Source organism: Podarcis vaucheri, assembly GCF_965113315.1.
Source record: "Podarcis vaucheri genome assembly, chromosome: W".
NCBI classification, from domain to species: Eukaryota; Metazoa; Chordata; class Lepidosauria; order Squamata; family Lacertidae; genus Podarcis; species Podarcis vaucheri.
Window position 1 is genome coordinate 7,424,075 of NC_138757.1, and position 10,816 is coordinate 7,434,890.

At 47.8% G+C, this 10,816-nt stretch overlaps 1 long non-coding RNA gene across 1 annotated transcript; it reads left to right on the forward strand.

Moving 5' to 3' along the window:
- The first annotated feature begins 7,401 nt into the window (after nt 1–7,401).
- LOC309523365 lies at nt 7,402–10,549 on the forward strand. Its single transcript, XR_014215331.1, has 3 exons — nt 7,402–7,867; nt 9,897–10,468; nt 10,503–10,549. It is a non-coding gene; the product is annotated as an uncharacterized lncRNA (long non-coding RNA).
- The last annotated feature ends 267 nt before the right edge of the window (nt 10,550–10,816 follow it).

Consider the following 10,816-nt stretch of genomic DNA (forward strand, 5'->3'; position numbering starts at 1 on the left):
CGTGAGCTGTCCGTTCCAAGGTCGCCTGCACATTCCCTGAGGACTGACTTTGCTGCTCGTCTTCATATACCTGATCAACTGTAATGAGGGAGAGATCCTCAAATGGAGTCTGTTCTTCGTCTTCCATGCTAGGGGAGAGGACCTCAAAGCGATTGTGTATTTCTAAACAATCAGAGCGAACCCTGGGCCTCCTACTTCTTTGAGTCACGTTTCTCCATATATCTGGCTCCTGTGTTGGTGAACTAGCCTCCTTCTCAGGGGAGTCCCCTGTCTCCTCCTTGGTGGAGACGGTGTGCTCTGTTGCTTCCAAGAAGAGCTCCAGCTCTCTAATTCTTTGGAGCGTTGCTACACGTTCCTCCAGTTGCTGGACTTTGTCTTTTAAGAGGGCAATCAACATGCAATTGCTGCAGGTAAAGCTGCCTGCAACCTTTGGCAAGATGGCAAACGTTGCGCAGGAACCGCAGGCGACTGCAGCTGTTCCCTCCCCCTCCATCTTGAGAACGTGTTGTTGGGGGTGGCTACAGCGGTCCTCCATCATAAAAAGTGTGAAGACAGGACAAATAACTCCCCCCACAAAAAACCCCTAGCTCTCCCCCAACAAACGTTTGAGACTAGCTCCCCTAAGGTACTTGCACACATTGAAGGGACTTGGCCCTTAGTGAATCTATGTCTCAGGACATTTGTTGGAAAAACATTGAACCTAGCTCTAATGAAGGCATATCGGTGAGACGCGGCCATAAGCGATGTTAAGTAGGACGGAGCACGGTAGATAGGGATTATGCCGAAATTTAACGGCGAGCAGACACCACCACCAGCTAAGAAATTTTGGTATAGCTCCGTATCATCCAGCCTTTGATTTATACACCTTTTTGCCACATTTAGATCCAGTTTGAGCAATTCAGTGGGCAAGATCTCATAGGACAGCAATTTGGCATGGATTTTTCCTGTCCACAAATTTGTGAAGTCATCCCGCCACATGCATTGAATGAGATAGTGGTTTGGGAGTTTATGCCAAAGGGATATCCAATAAATCAAAACAGTAAACACTGGTTCAGTCAATTCTAGTTCAGCCTTAACCTGTGGAGGACTAGACATTGTGTGTGAACCTCTCTCAGTGACTGTGTCAGCAGAACTCTCTGAGCTCTCTGTGTCACTCTCAGTATCAGAATATTCATCTGCAATGTCATCAGTGGGACAAATGTGGAGAACCTCTCTCTCCTGTTTCAGAGTGCTCTCTAGAAACTTTGTGAGAATCACCTGACCAGATTCAGACAAAATTACTCTGTAGAACCCCTTTTCATAACCCACAAAAATGCCTTTGGCATTTTTAACCCCTTGTGGAGTTTCTGTATTGACGTGAGATCCAAAAACCTTAAAGTGTTTTACCGAAGTTTCCTGTGGAACAGCTTCTCAAAAGGAGAACTTTCCATACCTTTTGGAACCTTTCTCACCCAAGCGTAACAAAAAGAGGATAAAGATTCAGCCCAGAACTCATGTGGCAAATGTGAACTCAGCAATTGTGCTTTCATGCCATTTTGCAACCCTTTGTTCATCTTAACACACACACTCTTGTTCCATGAAGCTTCAGATACAGCAATCTTATGCTCTATCCCTTGTTTCTCCAGGAAATCTTGAAAATCCTGTGAAAGAAAAATTGGCTTTTCATCTGTGAAAAGATAATCAATATTAGCATTATGAACAGTCTTAACCTTATGACAAAACTCTTTAAACCTTGCTAAGGTTTCCTTGGGTGATTGCAATACGTATATCCATACTGTCAGGAAAAGGGAGGCAGACAGAGACGGGGGGGGGGGGCATGGAAATACTTACAGAGAGCCCAAACAGCACTTTTCCAGCCAGTGGGAGAGAACTGTTGGGGGGTGAAGTCACACATCGAACGCCTCCCATGAGGATGCGGGTGTCCACCCACTCCGAGGTCATCGCCTTCCACGTGGCCACCTTGGCGGGTCCACCGATCATATTGGGCATGAGTTTGTTGGCTCTGCACGACCCGGTGGTTTCATGGCACCAACGGTCCCTCACTTTTGGTTCGACGCACTGCATGGAGAACTGCCTGGGCCTAGAGCAACAATGGCTGATGGAGGCCAGGATGGCAGGAGCATGCGGAGCAGGAACGCCCAAGATACCTTCGTGCTACAAGGACCTGCAGGAGGTTCAGTGAAAAGGAGGCTGACGCGTTGCCACCTCATCGGCCATATGACTGTCAGATCAACCTGAAGCCTGGGGCCACGCTGCCTGTGGGATGGACCTACGCCATGTCGGAAGGAGAAATCGAGAACCTAAAGGACTTTATTGAGAAAAATCTGAGGAGGGGATTCATCAGAGAATCCAAGGCGGCTGGTGGGAGCCCTGTGTTCTTCGTGGACAAGAAATTGACTAATGAAAGCCGCTTGGTCGTATATTTCAGAATCCTGAACAGCCTGACGGAACCGGTGGCCTTCCCAATGCCCAGGATTGATGATGTTCTAGCCAGGGTGCGAAAGGGGAAGATTTTCACCAAGTTGGACCTCCGGGGGGCGTACAATCCCATCAGAGTGCGAGAGGGCGATGAGTGGAAAACCACCATGTTCACCCCGCTGGGGGCATTTGAGTATCTCGTTATGCCTTTCGGATTACAGTGTGGCAGTCCCTGTTTCCAGGCCTTCATGCACCACGTGCTAGGGCCTTTGCTGTACCAGAACTGCGTTTGTTTCCTGGACGATGTACTGGTGTACTTGGACAACGAGAAACAGCATGTCAAGGACGTACGGGAGGTCCTGAGCAAACTTAAGGAGCATCGATTTTGGGTGAAGCTGGAGAAGTGTCAGTTCCACGTGAAAGAGGTCGAGTTCCTGGGTTATCGGCTGTCAGACAAGGGTCTGGCCATGGATCCGGAGAAGGTGAAGGCAGTGGTGGAATGGGAGAGCCCTAAGACCAGGAAGGATGTTCAGCGTTTCCTGGGTTTCAGCAATTTCTATAGGAAATTCATCAAAGGTTTCGTGAAACTGACGGCACCCATAACGGACTGTCTTAGTGGCAAGAAGAAGTTTCGCTGGATGGAGGCGGCACAAGAAGGTTTCAAGCAGCTAAAGAGGGTCTTTGCATCAGAGGAGCAACTGCTCCACGTCAACCCCGATCAACCACTACGGGTTGAGACGGACGCCTCTGATCAGGCGATTGGGGCGGTTTTGCTGCAGCCAGATCAAAAAGGGGAGTCGCGTCCATGTGCTTTCTTTTCACGGAAACTGAGTAAATCAGAGCAGAACTATACTATCTACGATAAGGAATTGCTTGTGATCGTCGCTGTGTTCAAACAATGGTGGCATTTTCTGATTGGAGCGAGGCACCAAATCTTGGTGTGCACTGACCACAAGAATTTGGAGTACTGGCGAACGGCGAGGGTGTTGTGCCAGAGACAGATAAGGTGGGCGGAGTTCTTTGCCAACTTTAACTTTCAGATCCAGTATGTGCCAGGAGAACAGAATGTAAGGGCCGATGCACTGTCACAGAAACCGGAGTATATGGCAGAAGAAGGGGCTCCGGTGGCAAGACTGATGTTCCCCGAGAGCAAGTTTATGGGGGGGGGGCACTGGTCAAGGAAGATGAACTGATGGGGCTGCTCAGAGAGGATGACTTTGCCAGGCAAAAGATGGAGGAGTTAAGGCAAAGGGGAGGTTCCAAGGGAGGTTCTGAAATTAGGGGGGGCTCCTGTACTATAGGGGAGCTTTGTATGTCCCGGGGAAAAACCTTAGGAACAGAGTGCTCAAACAACTCCACGATAGCTGCACTTTGGGCAGCATAAAACCATGTTGCTGGTCACCAGGGGATTTTGGTGGCCCAAGGTGAGGGAAGATGTCAAGGAATACGTGAGAGGGCCAAAGGGGAAAGGGTGGCACCAGCTGGTTTGCTGGAACCTTTGCCCACACCAGGCAGTCCATGGGAGGTGGTGGCGGTGGACTTCATCACTGATCTGCCCAGGTCCAGGGGAAAGACAGTGATAATGGTGGTGGTGGATCTTCTAAAAAAAATGTGCCATTTTGTGGCCTGCTCGCATGCCGTGACGGCAGAAGAAACAGCCAAGCTGTTCGTTGAGCACGTGTTTAGGTTACACGGGATACCCACGCGGGTGGTCTCAGGGGGACTCAGTTCACCTCGTGTTTTTGGCGCAGACTCATGAGTCTGTTGCAGGTGGAGGTGAGTTTTACCACAGCCCGGCACCCGGAGACCAATGGGCAGGCGGAGAGAGCAAATGCTGTCTTGCAACGGAGAATCCAAAGGCCTCAGGTTAAGTTGGGGCCGGACCGCAAACTCCTTGCTAAAAACGGAGGCAGAAGCACCTGAGTCAACTAAAGCGAATTCCTCCACCGTCTGGCCATTGGGGAGCTCTAGAATCACTTTCAACATTATGCTTGCTTTGGGGTGTCCAAACCGGGGACTTTCGCTGTCGCTTGTGCCTGGCTGCCGCCCCGGTTCATCACCAGCCAGGCCTCCTCGTTTCCCGACATCTTAGGGACCTCTACCTCAGTCTGTTGAGGCCATTCCCTGCCAGTTGCGATGCTCAGGACACACTTGTGGGAGCCAGGAAGTCATGGAAAAGGCTTGTAGTGCCACCTGGTGCCTTCCTGACCTCGGTGACCAGCACTCTGAGCTTACAATGTATTAGAATGTATTGACCCTATAAGGAGTTATGTTCCCCCCCTCTGGGCAGTGTAACCCTATATGGTTTGTGGGTGGGTTAAAGCTTGACCGGATGAGGTAACGTGAGACATTGGAATGCAGCCATGCGGCTGGGGAGAACAAAGAGAATAAAATCGGAGGAGAGAGAGGAGCTTTTTTACCCTCCGTCCATGGAAATATTGCTGCCTTTGTGTGTGTTTTTCTTTGCCTTGCACCCCAAAATGACAGCTGGCTTCCGTCAATTGGTTCCCACAAGTGGTGCCCTCTCTGAGGCAGAATAAAAGGATACGGCTGAGGTTTTTAAAAGAGAAAAAAGAAGCAACTTGAAGCAAACAGTCTGAGGCAGACTAAGAGGATTTTGAAAGAAACTGTGAGAGGATTTTCGATCCAAGCAGTGGTTATCATCGACTCACTACGTCTGGCAAGGATTGCAAAGCGCTTTACATCTTTAAAAAAGATCCCGGTGAGTTCGATTCTCTTTTTTATCTTATTTTAGAATGGGCAGCTCTTTGACTACTCCCCAACAGAACTTTTTAAAAGACTTAAAATTTCTCCTCTCCTCCAACAAATTGGAAGTTCCAGAGGGTGATTTGATACAGCTTATTCTGTGCATTCATGAACATTGCTCCTGGTTCCCTTTGGACGGAACATGGGAACTGAAACTTTGGGACAAAATAGGGACACATTTTCATGGGCATCCCTCCATAGGTGTTCGAATTTTAAATGCTTGGTGCAAGGTTCGATATGCTATGGGTTCTTTATCACCAAAAAATATCTCCCTGGCTGCATTGCCAACACAACCTCCAGCTTCTTTAATTCAGTCTACTGTCCTGCCATCTGTCCCAATCCTTGCCCTGCCAGCAGCTCCAGAACCCAAACCTCCAGACTACAGTTCCTCACCAGAGGACCCAATCTTGCAAAAATACCGTGGTCTGGCTGGAAATGACCCTGCTCTTTCAGCAGCAGAACCAGCTACCCCTTTTCAACGTGCAGCCCTTGCCTGTTCCTTATCTCAGGATACCCTGGCATTCCCTGTTATTGTGCCCCCTGCTGGTGCTCCAGCAGGAACTCAAGCCCAGCACCAACCTTTTGACTTTAAAATCTTGAAAGAGCTCCAATTGTCAGTCAGGACAAATGGACTTCAAGCTCCATTCACACAGTCTCTTTTGGAAGCCACATTAGCCCGGCTGTTGGTGCCAGATGACATCAAGCTTTTGGCACGTACAGTTTTACCCCCATCAGCTGGTGTATTATTTGCTCATGAATGGGAAATCGCCTGTCATGGTTATGCTCCTGCCTTACTGCAACAAGCAAGAGGGAATAATCCTAATCTTACCCTCGCAGATGTGATGGATGCTATGATGGGGCGTGGGCCCTTTGCTCAGGCTTCAGTACAAGCCACACTGCTGCAGATTTTATTGAGGGATACTGCTCTTGCTGCTCAACAAGCAATGAGAAAAATCCCGGAACCCACCAGTATCCAGTCGAGGTGGGGTTCAATCAGACAAGAACCTAGAGAATCATATTCTTCCTTTATGGACAGGCTGATTACAGCAGTGAGTCGCCAAATTGAAAATCCTGAAGCCAAACAAATTATTATCAAACAATTGGCCTTTGAAAATGCCAATGAGGATTGTAAGGTTGCGTTAAGACCGATAATACACAATCCTGCCACAGACACAGCAGCCATGCTTCGCATTTGTCAGTCTGTTGGTACAGCCACTCATAAGGCCCATTTGCTGGCAGCAGCGCTAAATAAAAACCAGCCTGTAGCCATCAATAAAACTTGTTTCCAGTGTGGCAAACCAGGACACTTTAAGGCGCAATGTAGATCCACGCAACAGCCTAAGTGTCCTTCTACCAAATGTCCAATCTGCAGAAAAGGCTTTCATTGGGCCAATCAATGCAGATCGCTTCCTCAAAACCAACAGCAGGGTCAGCACACTGCCCGAAATCAGCAAGGACAACAGCAGGGAAACTGGCAGCAGGGCCCACCCCGGGCCCAGACAAATCAATAGGGGACCCCCCGGAGTCCAGGGAAACAGCACCACAACTTCGCCTGACTCAGGACATGGAATTCCATTTGCCTTTCTGCCCTTTAAAGACTCATGTTCTCACTGAAACAGGGTTAGACAATCATGCCACTTGTCTTGTATTGCCTTTATTATCTGCACAAGCAACAGGAATTCATGCGGTACCGATGCTAACACACGGACCATATGTGAATTTCCCTGAGATCACGCTATATGCGGATCGTCCATGCAGAATACAATCAAATACTTCAGTGGCGAAGATTATTATTTTCCCCCCATCCGAACAACTGCCCCTAATTGCAGCAGCCATGAACATTACAGCCTCGCGCCCTTCTGTGTCTCTGACAGTGGGAGGTCGACACATTGTGGGAGTTCTGGACACAGGGGCGGATGTAACAGTCGTGGCAAAATCTGCTTGGCCATCCAGTTGGCCCAGCTGTCCAGCCTCACAAGTTATTGGTGTGGGAGGTGAATCACAGGCACGGCGCAGTCTCCACCCAATACTCATCCAAAGCGATAGCGGGGTGCAGATCACCCTCTATCCATTAATAATGGACATTCCAGTCTCCTTACGGGGGCGCGATATTTTGGCTATTGCAGACACCAAATTGGAGTCAAATTTATTCTAAGGGCCCTGCACTTCCACGCACCACACTGCCGTTACGATGGATCACCTCTACCCCAGTATGGGTGGAACAATGGCCTCTACCAAAAGAAAAATTAGCAGTGGCGGCCCAGCTTATTTCTGAACAATTGACCCTTGGCCACATTGAACCGTCCTCATCTCCTTGGAACTCCCCAATTTTCGTTATTAAGAAAAAATCAGGCAAATGGCATCTTTTACAGGATATGCGGAGAATTAATCAACAGATACAGCCAATGGGAACTTTACAACCTGGCATGCCAAATCCAAATATGCTCCCACGAGAATATCAGTTGGCTGTACTTGATTTAAAGGACTGTTTTTTTTCTATCCCACTGGATCCAGCAGACAGGGAACGGTTTGCTTTTACATTGCCAGTATATAACAATTCTCAACCCACCCAGAGATATCAGTGGGTTGTCCTGCCTCAAGGCATGCAGAACTCCCCTACACTTTGTCAACATTTTGTGAGTGAAGCATTGAAACCTTTCCGCAGGCGCCACCCAGAGCTTTTGTGCTATCATTTCATGGATGACATTTTAATCGCTGCTAAGGAACTCCCGCCTGGCATTTTTCAAGAACTTTCTGCCACATTAGCGGAAGCGGGACTCTGTATAGCGCCGGAAAAAATTCAATTGACGTTGCCTGCCACCTACTTGGGACATAAAGTCTCTGCACAAGCAGCGCTGCCTATTGTTCCCCAACTGACTATCCCTTCAAACATGAAGCCTGTGCAATTACAACAACTTCTTGGGCATTTGAATTGGGCTCGCTCTTTCCTTGCATTACCTACCAGCACATTATCACCATTGTTTTCAGCGCTCGCAGGACACAAGGATCCAGCAGATGTAATCCAGGTCACTTCGGCAATGATCACTGCATTACAAACTGTTAATCAGCACCTGCGATCTGTTCTCGTGGACAGGATCACAGAGGCCTCTGCACACGAGCTGCACCTGGCCGTATTTGCTACACCATTGTTGCCAACAGGAATTTTATATGCTCAGACGGACAAGAAGAAGACTATCTGCATTATAGAATGGTTACATTTACCTCATACCCCTCCGAAGAACATTTATTCAGTAATTGAATCCACATCAGACATTGTTATCAAAGGACGTTCACGAGCAACAGCTTTGAGCGGTTTTGATGTTGCATCAATTTATTTGCCTTTTTCACAGACTGAACAGCAGCATTTATTGGTCACAAATGCTGCCGTGCAAATTGCTTTGGCTGATTTTATAGGTGTCATCATTTTTAACCCTCCAAAGGATGACCGTTTGACATTTCTGGCACAGGTCACCTATGTTTTGGCTACCCCCTTGTCTCTCACACCTCTCCCCTCTGCACTAATCCTCTTCACGGATGGAACAAAAAGTAGGGGGGGTGACATGGGAGGAGGGAGGAAAATGGAAATGCTTATTTACCCCTCCACAGTCTTCCGCTCAGCGAGCTGAGCTAGCAGCTGTGATTCTTGCCTTTCAATCCTTTCCTACTCAACCTTTCAATCTTATTGTGGATACTCAGTATGTATATCGCCTTTTTGCTATTTTACCAATATCTTATCTAACTCCTTCCTTGGATTCTGACTTGTTTTCCTTGTTTCTTGCCCTGCAGGCCTTACTTCAGCACAGAGAGTTCCCTTATTATGTTGCACATCTTCACTCCCACACATCGCACCCAGGGTATTTAGCAGAGGGCAATGCAAGAGCAGATGCAGCCTTGAAGAACATTTCTGCCTTTTCACTCTTTTCTGATCCTATACTATGTCATAACACCTTTCACCTTCCTGCGAAAGCATTGGCAAAGCATTTTTCTATTCCCTTGGCCCAAGCAAGGGATATAGTTTCCCAATGTGCTTCTTGTTCTAAATCTCAGCTGGCCATTCCTTTTGATGCTGTCAATCCTAGGGGCACGTCTGCATTGGCGTGTTGGCAGATGGATGTCACACACACACCTGTGTTGGCTCCACTCTCCAAGGTTCACGGTGGACACCCACTCTGGATTCATATGGGCTACGCCCATGAGGGGGGAAACAGCTCGGCATGTCATTCAGCACACTATCCGCTGTTTCTCAGTCATGGGTAAACCTGCGCGTATCAAAACTGATAATGGTCCAGCATATATTTCTAAAACATTTTCGGAAATTTGTATGTTGTGGAATGTGAAATTAACTCATGGCATACCCTTTAACTCCACAGGTCAAGCTATAGTGGAAAGAGCACACCTGACGTTCAAAACACTATTGCTTAAACAGCTTGGCGGCCGAAGCATACCAACAGCAGATATCCCTTCGGCTGTTCACCAAGTTCTTTTTGTGCTTAACCATCTTTTATATCCACATAATAGGACCCATACTCCCGCGGAATTGCATTTTAGGAAGGAGGAGGCACTCCCCCGCCCCTTGGTGGTGTACCGACGCTTGCCTGACCCTGCGTGGCATGGACCTGTTCCGCTGATCACATGGGGACGAGGGTACGCGGCAGTGGACGTCAAGGACAAGCCTTTGTGGGTTCCAGCTCGATGCGTGCGGCCATGGCGAGTCCCTTCAACTGCGGAAGTGCCTTCCTAACCATTTGCCTTGCCATCTTTTGCTGCACCATTATACAAGGAAGAGAAGCAGACGACACAATCCAGTTGCAGCCACCATATTTCACCTTATCGGCTGGCAAGCAGCTGTCGCCTGAATCCTACTCTGGCTGGCAGTATCCACGGCTCAGCCACTCTCGAACTATAAGAACAGCATTGTTGAATAAGACTTTTAGGGGAGAAAATTATCATAAGATATGGAGGAATAATATTTTTGTACAAGATATGATTAAGTTTACCAGTTTATTGCATGCTTCTAAATGTTGGTTATGTATGCACATGCCGCCCTTTGCCAGTCATTCAGGCATAATGCTTCATGGCGTGCCTGTCAATGGATCTTTTCAATTTACTAATATTATATCCCCTAAGCAAACTTTTTGGCCTCCAGTACAATTGACCCCCCATGAGCCTGCCCCCATTTGTTTTCAAATTAAAGAGGGGAAAGAATCATGGGGCATATATCCAAACTGTCAATATACATTGAAATTCATGTTTAATAGCTCTTGTTCTCTTACAGGAACATACAGTGACCAATCTCAGTGCTATAGAAGCGATACCAGTGCATGGCTAAAAACCAGGAAAGAAACCTACCATGCAAATTGGAGTCTGAATTCTTCTATCCCTGGCTTAGCAAATACCACAGATGAGCAATTTCATATCAGTTCCTTATTTACTGCAGCCTTTAATTGGTCCCAACAGAGTAGTAATATCAGCTATTTACTCCAAAGAGAGTTATGGTTGCTTTGTGGCGAAAAAGCATACAAAGCCATTCCTCGAAACCTCACAGGCACATGTACATTGGGTCTCGTGGTTCCGTTGTTGTATAAGGTTGATAAGTTACCATCTTCTCTTAGACTGTAAAATCGTCGGGAGG